The following is a 13,590-nucleotide window of genomic DNA, read 5'->3' as shown; positions in this document are numbered from 1 at the left end:
TGTTATATTATTGCAGCCATTAGTCTAAAATGCTGTTTTGCCATCCTCAGGAGTTTTCATGCTCTTTCATTGTCGATTTGTTAACCAACGTTATGGGTGGGTAGTTTTTATCCAGGTGGTTGGTCCTGGTTTTAGAGTCATTCACACAATGACTAAAATAACAGCAGAAGCAACAGATAGTATTTATTCAATTCTTATAATGTGTTGGGATCAGACATGATTCTGAGCTCCACATGGATGAACTCATTCTCACCACAGCATACGAGGCAGATACTACAATTAGCCCCACTTTACAGCTGAGGTAACTGGTGCAGAGAGAAGTTAAATTGCTCAAATGAAGAGCCTCAGGTGTCAGAGTAAAGCCATGAAGATGATATGTTATGAGAGAAAAGAGAAAAACTAAGAAAAAATTTTTTCAATAAGATGTGAATTTTTATTGGAAGGAAAGCAAGGTAAAAACTGAGTTGTTCTGACTCCAGGCCCATGGTCTTAACCATCACACCTCCACTGTCTCTGCTGTTGGCAGTATTTTTTTTTTTTTTAGTATCATTCCTGTAATTTTTAGCTACAATTTGTTGAGAAACTATCATGTGCCAAGCATGTTATACATATTACCTATAACCTTCGCAATAACCTCACAAGGAGGTAGTTATTCCATTTTAGCAGATGCAGAAACTGAGGCTTGTGAGTACATAACTTTCAAACTACATTCCTTGAAAACTGTGGAATTGGGATTCAAGTCCAGGTTATTGGCTCTGAAAGCCCATGTGTTTTTCATAAGCATAAGCTTTACTGAAGTGACTTGCTCTGCCTTTCTCACTCTCAAAAAGACATGAGTTAGGCAGGCTGGATCGTGGTGCAGAATTTCAGTGATACCAAATTGTCTTTGAAGATTCCTTTTTAATCATTCCTTTAGACTGGGGTATACCTGTATGTGTTGTTTTTCTGAAACTATCTTCGAAATACGGCTTTCCGTCTTCAATCAACTTGTGCCTAATTTCTTTAGTCACAAAGGGGATTTGATGTATGGTGTTCATTTAATTTGAAATTTATCATCTTTTTTTCAATCATACATTTGCTATAAAGACAGAAATGTTTTCAAGATCATTAAGTTTTCAGAACCTTCTTTTAGAAGCCATTTTGAAAGTTGTTATAAGCTTTGGATTGCCTTTCAAAGAAGTTTATAGACCACCTAGGTTGAAAACTTAAATCTCAGAGATTAGAGTGGTAATGTAGAGAAGAATTCATGGCTTTCTTATTTAAGATCATTTGCGCATTTCAATTTTAGAAGAATCTCATAGAACAAGTAAGAATGTGAATATGAGTGCTGACAAGGTACCATTCGGAGCACCTATTTCTGTCCCTAGTTCATGATCTCTGGGGATACCAAAGGCAGTCATGGGGCAGTGGTGAAGACCACTAGCCCTGGTGGCAGCCTGCTGAGATCAGGCCTCAGCTCTAGCTGAGTGAATTCCGCAAATCACTTAACCTTCTAAACCTCCTTTCTTCCTCTGGAAATGGAATGGAGGCTTAAAAGGCTAAGTAACATGCCCAAGGTCACACAGCTGGGAATTTGTTGTGAGGATTAAAGCAGTTAATCCATGTTAAGTGTTTAGAACAGTGTGGGTGGGGCACAGGGGAAGAGTTCAGTAACTCTTAGCCATTGTAAAGAGCCAAGATTACCACTCCTGAACTTTACCTGTTCTCAATCAATTTTGTTTAGATGGAAAATCATATATAAAAGTCAGTTAAAATGGAATAAGAGCCCAGTCTTGTGCCCCCCAAAAGGCAATGTTATGCCTATTATTAAAATTAATTATGGATCTAATAGGCCATATGTATAGTTATTTGATAAGAACAGAAATTTCTAGTTTTATCTACAAACAATTCTTAAACTTTTGGAAAACTAACAGAAATGTCAGGGATTTTTACTCCTGATCAAAAGACAAATTGTGTCATCCTTGAGACAATTTGCATCAGTGGAAATACAAACCCAAGCTCATTTGGCTATTTACTGCATTAGGTCATTTAGTGATTGCCCTAAATTCGGGGGCAGAAACTTCCCTGTGAGGAACAGCTGGTCTTTTTTTATAGTCACAAATATTATATAAACACAACTATATCAAGACCATTGTTACTGATATTATCAAGCCCATTCTAATTTAGCATTATTATCTGCCATCTGGTAGTGTGCAGAAGGTATACTTTTAAGAACAGGCCCTGTTTCTAATATTGGGGAAAATACTCTCATCTCAGTAGATGGAAAACATTTTAAAAGTTCTAAAGACAGCATTAGAGAATCACTCTATGTTGAGACTATTCAGAAAACAAGCTTTTTGCTGATATTGTTTTGCCTTCATAAGTAAAAATTTTGTAATCTTTGTTCATTGCCCAAGGCCTTATAACAACCACAAGTTACAAGTTACTCAACTATCATCATTGTCCCTTTAGAATGGTCACTGGATACCCTGAGTTCTGGGTAGGCTGTTTTGCATTTATGTTTGAGGAATAGGGAAGAATAAGAGAGACCTGAGATGCTGAGAGGACCAATGAGTAAAATCTGTATTCAGGCTTTCAGCATCAGGCTGTCCAGACCCACAAAACAGTGCTGTTTAGTCAAGTATACAGACGTATAACAGACGCCACAGGCCCAAGCAGCTTCCGAGATGTATCCACTACAAAATTAGGCCGTCCTCCAGAGAGGTTTGAACTGCAGTCAGTCCCTAGTGACAGACTTTCAGCCTAGTGCAGCTCCCAGCCCAGGGCTGGCTTTTATAGAAAAGAGCAAAGATATCAGGCAGATGTTGAAGAGAATTCTTATTAAAAGAAAAGCTTCAGGTGACTGAGAAATGGCAACCCTCTATAGCTTCGCACCGGGTGCCCTGCCAGCTTGGAAACTAAGGGGTGGATCTAAGAAGAAGAGTAAGCCTCTGAGGTTTCACAATGATTGGCTGTCATGCTGTACTCGCCATGAGCAGGAGTTGCGATAGTAGATGTTATTTCAGTAAAGACTGTATGCATGAGAAACGTCTATCTCTGATGATGAAAGATGTTTTATGAATATGTCTGTAATCTGCATGGTTGGCACATGGACAAACCCTCTAAATTTATGTTGTCTTTAGTAATCCTTATTGCCTAGTTATCGTAATTTACCAAGGTAACATCTCTCCGCAGCCAGCCATTACTATGACTCAAGCAGCTGTGTTTAGCTCTAGGGCACCAGCCACAAAAGGGCCCTCTGACATAGACCCTGGGGGTAATCCAATCCACAAGTTGTAGATAACATCTGGTATTTGACTTTGTAGCATAAGTGAAATCTTCAGCTTGTAGTCCAATTCGTGTTGCCTGCCCCTCCTCCTCCTCCAAATTACTAAGGTCATGTAATATTTCCTGATTGAATCCTCGAAGTCCCAGGTGGTAAGTCTTTTTGAGGTTTTCGTATGTCAATCCTTTTTATTTCTTCAGTGACGTTTTCCCCTTTGATTAAAAGGGGACTTTGGATTGGCTTTTTGAAGGTAGGATAAAAAGACCTCACACTTTCTGGAACCAAAGAAAAGAAAAATCTATATTTCTGTTGTTTTATTTGTGTCATAGAGTAAGCTGAGAAGTTTTATTGAAGACAAGCAGTTGGAGGACAGTATCACATAATGGGACAGTGATAATACATCATAGTCCACAAACAGGTTAGGGCTGCATTTTTGTTTGTTTGTCATTTTGTTGTTGTTGTTTGGTTAGTCAGTTTGTGGCTCCAAAAGCATCTGTCAAGGCCACTTGTGTTGGGTTAATACAAACTTCAAGTATATCACTTTGCCTGATTAAGATACTTGATACTCCATAATCTTAAATGATGACAGAGAGTAATTAGGTTAATTTTTTCAAATTAATTCAGCAAGAATCTATCAAACCCTTATGTTGAAGATATTACCTTTTAGGTGCTTCTGGATTCAGAGATGAATATGATCTCTTCTGTGTCACCAAGAAACTTTCAGTTTAGTGAAGAGAGATGTTTATTTAAAAAAAAAAACAAACAACACAGTAAGTCAAGGTGGGATGAATCAGTGCTCAGGGAATCTACTGGAAGTGTGCTGTGGGGGTGCAGAGAAAGAAACCCTTTGAGAGCAAACCCCATGTTCTTTTCTAGAACACTCATGGACTAGGGTAGGGTTCAGGACACTTGCGGTGAATGAGTGACTGGTTAGATGAAGACGCAGTGGACATAGCGTCCCCAGTTGTGAGGTAACTTTGGATTTATTTATCTGCTGGCTGCCATCCTTAAAACACTGTTTTCGAATTATAGATATGAAATAAACCCTCAGTTGACCTATTTCATGCATGGGAAGAGTAATGATCCTTTTTAAATTACATCTTGATGATTATTATTGTAGGTGAGCGAAAGGAAATTAGGTCAAAAAGATAATCACAGAAAAAATGTTTTGCTTCGTGGGTTTTCAGAGACACATCAAATCAATGGTTTCACTTGTAATTACATAAATTTCTTCCAAGATTATTATATTAAATTTCAAGTTTGCTATTATGAGCCATTTTTGACTTTTGAAAGTTAAGAGTCATTCTTCCTGAGATGACCTTTTCTTTCAGCAGCATCATTCCCATAAAGAGTCTTTGGGTGCCAGAAAAGGTGTGGTTTGCCTTTCTTGTTTCTGGCCTCAAATTTCTCTACTTTTCTTCAACCTTGTTTTAGCTTTCACTCTTGCTTTCTTTTTGCCCCACTTTTTCATTCCACTGCTGTTTCAAATAGACATGTAGTACAATTTCATGCATTCTGCTAGAATGCTATAAGCAAAAATAAATGCAGTACACATGTTGAGAAAAAGCAAGTTACTGACTCTCTCTCAAAACACCCATCAACACTGATCACTTTTGGCTCCTAGAAGCTAAATTAGATATAGATGTTTACATAACGAAGGCAGCTAATATCAGGTAATTTGAGATGTCAGTATATTAATTTAAGATTTCATTTAGCAAACACAGATCACCAACCATGTTTCAGACGCTGTTTTGTGTTGTGAGTACAAAGTAATGAAGAAACACAGGTTTTACTCCTAAAACATAGAATGTAAGTAGGAGAAGGAAATAACAGAACAGTCAAATGCAATAAAGTGTAAAGATTGTGATAGTTTAACCCAAGTTGGAAGGGACAGTTCACCCAGGGGAAGTAAGGGAAGTCTTCCTGGTAGAGGTGGAAGCTGAGCTGAGCCAGATAGTGAGGGTGCTAGAGGCAAAGAGAGCATATTAAAAGATTTAGGGAAAGATTAATGTACCTTCTCTGAAAAACTCCACATATCCCACAGAGTAGAGGGTTGGAGTCGGGGAGCAGCAAAGGGCCAAAGATGCATTGGGTGAGTTAGGTAGGGATGAGACCTTGAAGAACTTTGTGTCTAGCTTGGGTTTTATTCTAAAGCCCATGGAGTGACCTGGTGGCCATTTAAGCAGAGGAAAAAGGCTTCAATCTGACCACAAAGTAAAGAGAGTGGCACAATGGATTCATGTTCTGCCCTTTTCTGACTTGATATTGTTGAGAAATGAAAATGCTGTGTGAAAGCACTAAGATATGAAGGAGCTGGTAAAGCGATTTCAGACACTGTGAAGAAGCAGAAGTCTTTCCTTTAGGGAGACATTTGCTAGGTTTTGTAGAGTTATTACCATTCTGTTTTTCTTCTTTAAACAATAAATGGAAATCCCAGTGCAGAAACTTTATTTCCTGGATGATTAGAATTTCCTATTTTAAACCATAACCACTTAATTTCATTTGGTCTTTGGTGATATCTTAAGTATAGGAGGTTGAGGCTTCTGTAGACCCAGCATAACCCTTAGATACTCTGTGTAGTGAAGACACGATTAAGAGCCTGCCAGGACTCATGTAACCCACGGAAACCTATCTACTTCTGCTGAGTCATTACAATGACACAAGGAATATAAGAATCGAATGTGGGGAACATGTGGCGTGTCCACCTAGTCTTCCAAGGTTGTGAATTTGGAGACAGTGTGGAGTATGTGATGTGAATGGCTATGTGTGCAAATTTGCAACAAGTCTCATTTGCTAAAAGCAGAGCATCTGATGAATCCCTGCCTTAGTGACACTTCAATCACTACTAAAATGGACAAAGCCTGGGAGTAATTAATACTCCGGATTTAATTCTTACCACAAATGAAGAATTTTAAGGGAAGGAAACCATGTTATCTTACTTGTAATAGTAAAAGAAGGGAACATTAGTTATAGACATAGTCCCTGAATCTAAAAACAAATAGCAAGGAAAAGCCAAAGCCATACTTTTTTTTTTTTTAATTCAGAAGAAAGATAGATATAAACCCATAAATGGAGATTCAATAAATAACTGACTTTGTGATGACACCATTTGACATAGGAGATAGAGATTTTTTTTTAGGTGGAAATTGGTTCAAGAAGGATGGGAGATTCTAAAAGATGAAAGTATAGTTGTTCCTAATGGAAAAAGATGTAAAGGAAACGAATGATTTAAGTATATGAAAATATCAGAATGACATATAGCTAAGTAAGTATATACAAGTGAGGTAGAAACCTGTAAGTAGGTGTTCAGGGTGGCTTAAGTCCAGAGGAAGAAACATTCTCAAGACTCAAGACTCTCTTTGTGAAGCTATTTGCCAAGCAAATTGATGAGGAAAGTATAAGAGAGTGATGATAAGGAAAATAACAGCAAGTACCAACCACACTGGCAGTATGGAATGGCGACAAGGGCATGATACCGAAAGACCAGTTCTGTCACTAATTAGTTAAGCAGCTCTTAATTATATAGTTTAGCTTCCCTTGGCCTGTATTTCTTCATCTGTAGAAAAAAAGAGTTTTGAGAGATGACCTTCACGGTTGTGTGCTGTTGTCCAATTCTTTGATCTGTCTTGTAGTACTACTGTTTGGAAAGGAAAGTAATATGTTAACAAGTTGATAAAAATGTGCAACTGTTTATTTCTATTTTCTATTTCCCCTCAATGCTTTTAATTCTTTTTAAAATGAATTGAAGCAAATAAGTCAATCCTAGTAAAATTCCAGAAGTGATGATTATGTGGTTATAAACACTTTAGAAAGAGGTGATTGAAGATCCAATATGAATGTACTAAGGAAATTATTCTAAATAAAAACAGATGAGTTAGTGAATGTGAAAATATTTATTGTCTCTACAATAGTATTTAAATGTTTTTTTTTATTTAAATAGCAATTTTTCTTCGTATTTCTGAATTAGAGGAATGCCATAGAAGTACAGTTGACTCTTGAACAACATGGGTTTGAACTGCATAAGTCCACTTATATGCAGATTTTTTTCAATAAATATACACAGATTTTTAACAATAAATACACACAGATTTTTTTTCAGTAAATATGCAGTTAGCCCTCTGAATCCCCTGGTTTCACAGCTGCAGATTCAACCAGCCACAGATCAAAAACAGTATTTCCGATCCCTCAGATGTAGAGGACCAGCCGTATGTATTGTTCTATGCCATTTTATGTAAGGAACTTGATCATCTGTGGGTTTGGGCATCTGCAGAGGTCCTGGAACCAATTCTTCATGGATACCAAGGGATAACTTTACTTAAGTTTTTGGGGAGTCAAAGTTATACCTGGATTTTCTACTGCATGGGGGTCAGCATCTCAATCTCCCCCCCACCCCAGTATTCAAGGGTCAATTTCATTTATATCTTTATTTAAATAAAACATTTGATGATGTTGTTAATGTTTTTTGGTCATGACACCTATTATACCATTAATTAATGATATTTAATTGTATAAATGTTATAATGCCTATTATAATCATTAATAAATTCCTGGACTTATATCATTGCAGACCATTGCAAACCATTCCAGATTTAGGGTGATCTCTAAAATATCATCCCCAGATTCTCTCCTTGGTATTGCCATCGTCAGTATTTTAAAAAATCAGGCCTTACAGACAACATAGCACAATTTAAAATCATATGCTCTGGGCACAGCTCATATTTGTTCTAAATATTTAAGGATTAAATAGGATAATGTAAGCATCAACACCAGTGCCTTGCACTTAATAAGCCCTTGATAAATGTTAGCTGTAATTTTGATGATGATAATGATCATACGAGGAGGAAAGTCATATATTTATGAAGTGTATGGAGCAAAGCTGTGGGTGGTAGCTTGAGTTAGAATGATGACTGACTGGAATAATATGGTTAAGATTTAATGGTTTGGATTTTATTTTAAGATTTAAAATTTAATGGAGTCAAATGGGAAATGCTGCTTATATATTCAAAAAATTTTCATGGCTTAAATAAAAAAGACCTGGCTTTGTCTGAAATCGGTTTGGACAGAATCTGGGAGGTTTTGTTGACCACACAGTCATTGGAACAAACTTGGAGTTCCAGCTGCTCACCCTCAGGGCCATCCTAGCTGGTATTCAGAGAGGCACAGCGGCCACAGCTCCTCAGGTTGCACATTTCCCTTGAGCTCTGTACTGGTCAGGTTTCAGGGATTTAGAGGATTATTTACACTTACAATTCTCATATTTGGAAATTACCTATGGCTTCATAATGCAAATAAGTGAGAAGTTCTGAAGAACATGTCAGTTTAGGAACCAGAAGTATTTATTCTGGGAAAGATGAAGTTTAGAGGAAATATTTTAACCATCTTAATATTTGAAAAATTGACTTGAGAAATAACCAAATTCTGTTTTGTTATGAAAGACAAAACTAGTAAATAATTTTTAGGTTATGATTTATAGCAATAATGGAGGGAGCTAGAATGATGAAAGGCAAGTAAATGTTATGGAGGTTATGTTGAAATGTGAGAGAAGACAGCTTCAGGTGGCACAGGATTGTAGATTTGTTTGTTTTTTAATCTTTTTTTTATTGAGATATGAGTTACATGTAATAACATGCACAAATCTTAAATAGAGCTGGATGACTTTTCACTTATGTATACCCCATGTGGTCACCACCCAGGATCATAGAACTTTCCATCATTTCAGAACATTGCCTCATTACCTCCTTCTGGCCAATAACTGCCCTCAAACCCAGAAGTAACCATTTTTCTAACCTCTGTCACTATATATTAGTTTTGCAAACTTCATGTAACTACATCAGAGCACCATTTACCAGTTTAAACATGCATTTTACCTTCTGACTCAACAATTCCATTTTTAGTTACATATCCAAGAGAATTATTTTTTCTTTTTAGAAAAAACTTACACAAGAATGGTCACAACAGCTTTATTTATTATAGCCCAAAACTGTAAAATAGTCCAAAGCCAGTAGCAAGAAAATAAACATATCGTGGTATATCCACACAATGAAATACTACTCGGCAATAAAAAAAAATGAAGTATTGTTACACACTATAACATGGAAGGAACTCAGAAACATCATGCTGAGTGAAAGAAGCCAGACACAAAAGAGTACATAGTCTATGATTCTAATTGTATGAAGTTCAAAATTGTAGATTTTAATGAAGGACTTTTATGACAATTAGATTTTGCGAGTCTCTGACACTTGGAGAAAGGTCTTCCCTTTTTATAAAAGGACCTGTGTGAACACAAGATGGCAAAGAAGTGGGAGGAAAATTAAACTCATGCCAGCAGTTCATCTTTGCCTAAGTGAGAACCTTTTATTTAGCATTCTTTATTTCTGCAGTGAGTAATGGAATTATATGATGGCTCATTCTTTCCTTTCTTTCCTCCTTGGATTCTGATTCTTAAGAGGACTTTCGGGTAATAATGGTAGCTACATGACACAAAAGACAAAGGCACTCCATAGAGTCCGTTCATACAAAATTGGACTTAGAATGATTTTGAGAGTCTCTTCCTCTGAATAAAATTTCTGAATAAATTACAAGCAATACTGGAAAGGAGCTGATTTGTTATTTCCTGCTCAAAACTTTTGATGCTACCATTTTTATCACCATTGTTAGCCGCTCTATTCCCCTTATCATTTTATATATTTTCCTAGTGGTAATAGCATAAAATTATAATATGTAAACAAAACTGTAGGGATAGAGAACAAGTGTTCACCAGGAAACAGGTACGGGTGTGGAGGGTATAAATAGAAAAGCACGAGAGAATTCCTTTGGAACAGTTGTGGATTTTGATGGTAGTGGCGGTTGCATGAATCTAGCCATGTGATAAAATTATATAGAACTACACACACAACCACGTTAAACTGAACACAGTCTATTACTGACTTAATCGTATTGTACCAAGATCCATGTCTAGGTTTTTTATATTATACTACAATTACATAAGATGTCACCATTAGGGGAAGCTGAAGGAAGCATTCACAGAACTCTGTGTATCATTTTCACAACTTCCTGTGAACCTATAATTATTTCAAAATAATAAGTTTCACAATTATAATAGGCAACAACCAAGTCTCATACTTTTTTTTTTTTTTAAAGAAATGAAAGATGTAGTGCTCATGGGGCAAGCAGCTCATCACAATTAGCATTGTCCCAAAGATAGTGTCAATGATTTTTCTTAAAAGTGAGCCTAAACATGCAGTTCCTGCCTCTGAGTTAGATATTAAGCATTATTAGATGAAAATATGTTCACACTGCAGAAGGGACACACTAACTTTCAAAAAGGTATGTAAATACATCTGATAGATCTTCAGGCTGACACACTTCATGTAAGCTGTACCTTTGTCTATGCTGTCAGTGTCTGGCTCCACCAATATATTTTCCCATGAACTTGCTTCAGACAATTTCTAGAACTGAATTCTTCCATTTAGCATCATTGTTAACTTTTAAAAGTTCACTTACTACATGTACTTCACAGGAAGCTTTGGAAATACCGATAAACAGTAGAAAAAATTGCCTATAATACCACCAAGAAACACTTGATATCTGGTACATATAATTACAGTCTTTTTATCTCTGTGCATATAAACGCTTAATAAAAATTAATGAAACCATCATTTTTAATGTATACTTGTTTTACTCATTGATGTGTGCACAAAAATACAACATCTCCCCAGGTCATTTGCACCCTGTGGAGATACAACACATTAACAAATCTCCTATGATTGGACATGTAGTCTGCTTCCGGTTTTCTACCATTAGAAACAATGTCATTATCAATAATATCCTTAAGGCTAGATCTTCATGCACAGTTAAGATAAAGTCTCAGAAGTGGAATTGCTGGGTAGGTAAAACATTAAAGCTTTTGATTTATATTACCAAACATAAGCATCATTTTAAAAATTACATTATAAATAAAACTTTATTTGAACAACATAATGCTTTATCTGAAGGGACATTTAGGATCAGTTTCTTTAGAGTAGTTCATTCCTTCTTAGAGACAAATTGCCATTATCAAATAGACATATTGCTTTGACAGAATATTTCAATATTTTTGAAGAAAAATATTGAAAATACCATTGACCCTTGAACAACACAGTTTCGAACTGTGCTGGTCCACTTATATGTGGATTTTCCAGTATATACATACAGTATTATAAATGTTTTTTCCTTATAACTTTTTAAATAACTTTTTTTTTCTCTAGCTTACTTTATCATAAGAATGTGGTATATAATACACGTAACATACAAAATATGTGTTAATTGACTATTTATGTTACTGGTAAGGCTTCTGGTTATTAGTAGTTAAGTTCTTGGGGATCAAAAGTTATATGCAGATTTTTGACTACACAAGGTCCAGCACCCCACCCCCCACATTGTTCAAGGGTCAACTGTATCTCAATAAACAAGTTAGACAAGACTTTTTGCTATTTTTCATTTTTGTTAAACAGAACACAATAGTTTACTAGATAGAGTAAAAAGCTGTCAAATGGAATAAACATGCCAATAGAGGAGAATGGGGCATTTACATTTCCCCCTTCTCTCTTTGATACTGATTAAAATATATTTTTAGTTATTTATTTTTTAAGTATTATGACTGTGCATATATACCACCATTTTTATACACAATGAAGGAGTAGGGGTAATTTTTTTTTAAATGGGGAAAATGTACTATAAAGCCATAATGTTGAAGAATTCTGTTGCATTTTTCTTGTTATGAATGTCCTGTCTATGGGTGTGAGGGGGTCTGCTTCTGGGTCAAAGAACATCTGATAGGCATCTCTAGTATTCTGCTGGAACACCTCAATTTACCTTCTTCTCCCTTTCCAACTGGATGAATGTGTCCCTTTGGTTAGGTAACCATTAAAACAATCTGATTTTCCTCATTGAAAAGTTAAATCCTTAATAGGTGTTCTCTAATTTATCAGGTGAGGCTCTGTCTTGTGCTGCCACCTTCAAATAATTATGACCATTGTTTTTAACCTTAACTCCTTCCCAGAAGTTTTCATTGGTCCCCACTTCATAGGGAGGTGCTAGATTACCACAGAAGGAACACAGATCCCACCAGGAAGGGTGGAAACAAGTCTTGGATCATTTTTAAACCAAAGGTCTGAACTTTTAAGTAGAATGTGTATCATCTGCAGTTTTGTTTTTTGTTTTTTTTTTTTAATTATCTTTCAATAACAACCAGTGAATGGACACTAGCAAACAAGATATTTGATTCCTGGATTGATTTCCCACGCTAGGAAGTAGTTAAATGTTTAGATGTTGGAAAAGCAACAAGATAAATCCATGAGTATCTGACATTTTTTTTCTTCTTAGTGATAAACACATCATTTTATACTATTGCATATGGTGGTAGAATTTTTTTGAATATAATATATGGTGTCAGGATTATAGAGACCTCTTTCCTTTTCAATTTTGTGCTGGTATTTTCTGTGATTATTTATATTTTATCAATGTCATTGAAATTTCCTCCAAAGAGAAATTCCTCATGCTAGAATTGATGATAAATACTTATTATTGGATGAGCGATTGGTTTTCTTTTATGAAACCATTTTCTTCTGCTGCTGTCTATTGGATAGTTATGGAACTTTCCTTTTCATTCCTACTATAATATAATTCTTTTCTAAGTTGAAAACAGCTTTGTAAAGAAACTTATAGTGCATTCCAGGCATTAAGAGTTCTTCTAACCTAGAGTAAATTTTGCGGCATATTTTACCTGGTCTGAAATAAGAAGGTGTTTCTATATCGTAGTATAAATTTGGTTGAGTATTAAAGAAATACTATTCTGATAAGAAATAGAATCATAATATAAAAACAATCCTCCTCCCCAAAGTTCTAACCTTTTTGAGTTTGCCACTTCTGTGTAAACTCAGTGTCTGAACCTGTTACTGACTCCCACCTCTCCATCTGAAATTTTCTATACAAACTGAGAGGAACCATTGTTTTGGAAAACAATTTAGGCTCCATGTTAAAGGGGATTTACTGTGAGTTTGAAGGGGGGGGGGGGAGAGTATAGTTTTTCTAATGATTTTATATATATAAAGATTTTTTATAAATACATATATAAAGATTCCTCATATATTTTTATAAAATATGTTATATTTATAACAAAAAATGAATATGACTTTTCGAAATTTAATTCAAAGGAAATCTGATTTAAGATTTTTTTTTCAATCTGGGTAACATTTTTTCTTCACATTAGTATTTCATATGCCTGTTGGGAAATTTTATAAGTTACAAAGAGGTCTAATGATCTTATTTGACTTTCATGACATCAA

The 13,590-nt window shown here is 35.6% G+C and overlaps 1 protein-coding gene across 9 annotated transcripts in view; it reads left to right on the top strand.

Moving 5' to 3' along the window:
• ST7 (suppression of tumorigenicity 7) overlaps positions 1-13,590 on the top strand; it is a 243,900-nt gene that overhangs the window by 192,894 nt on the left and 37,416 nt on the right. The window lies entirely within an intron of this gene.

Source organism: Rousettus aegyptiacus, unplaced genomic scaffold, assembly GCF_014176215.1.
Source record: "Rousettus aegyptiacus isolate mRouAeg1 unplaced genomic scaffold, mRouAeg1.p scaffold_m13_p_13, whole genome shotgun sequence".
NCBI classification, from domain to species: Eukaryota; Metazoa; Chordata; class Mammalia; order Chiroptera; family Pteropodidae; genus Rousettus; species Rousettus aegyptiacus.
Note: the sequence above shows the minus strand (reverse complement) of the source record. Positions and strands in the feature narration are given on the sequence as shown.